This window comes from Charadrius vociferus, unplaced genomic scaffold, assembly GCF_000708025.1.
Source record: "Charadrius vociferus isolate BGI_N301 unplaced genomic scaffold, ASM70802v2 scaffold1089, whole genome shotgun sequence".
In the NCBI taxonomy this organism is placed as follows: domain Eukaryota; kingdom Metazoa; phylum Chordata; class Aves; order Charadriiformes; family Charadriidae; genus Charadrius; species Charadrius vociferus.
This window is the reverse complement of record NW_009649968.1, coordinates 148289-148546: the sequence shown is the minus strand read 5'-3', so window position 1 is coordinate 148546 and position 258 is coordinate 148289. Positions and strand designations below refer to the sequence as shown.

The 258-nt window shown below is 60.9% G+C and overlaps 1 protein-coding gene across 1 annotated transcript in view; it reads right to left on the bottom strand.

Annotated features, from left to right (window-relative positions):
- UBAP2L (ubiquitin associated protein 2-like) overlaps positions 1-258 on the bottom strand; it is a 27137-nt gene that overhangs the window by 7973 nt on the left and 18906 nt on the right. The window lies entirely within an intron of this gene.

Here is a 258-nt window from a genome sequence, read left to right as displayed (position 1 = left end):
GGGGATGCAGCCCGGGATGCCGGGGGCTCGCTGGGCTGCGCTTACTGCACTGCAAGTGCATAACAGCACCTGCTGTTATGTCTGAACCAGGCAGGGTGTCAAAAGCCCCGAGCCAGAGGTGTACAGACAGTGTTCAGACGTAACCCTCCATCCTCTCTTGACGTAACAGCCAAACTCCATCGGGACAACCAGCAGCCTGACAGCTCCTGTCACAACTGCAGACCCCGCCGGCCGCACACCCAAGGTTGGGCCCAGCTG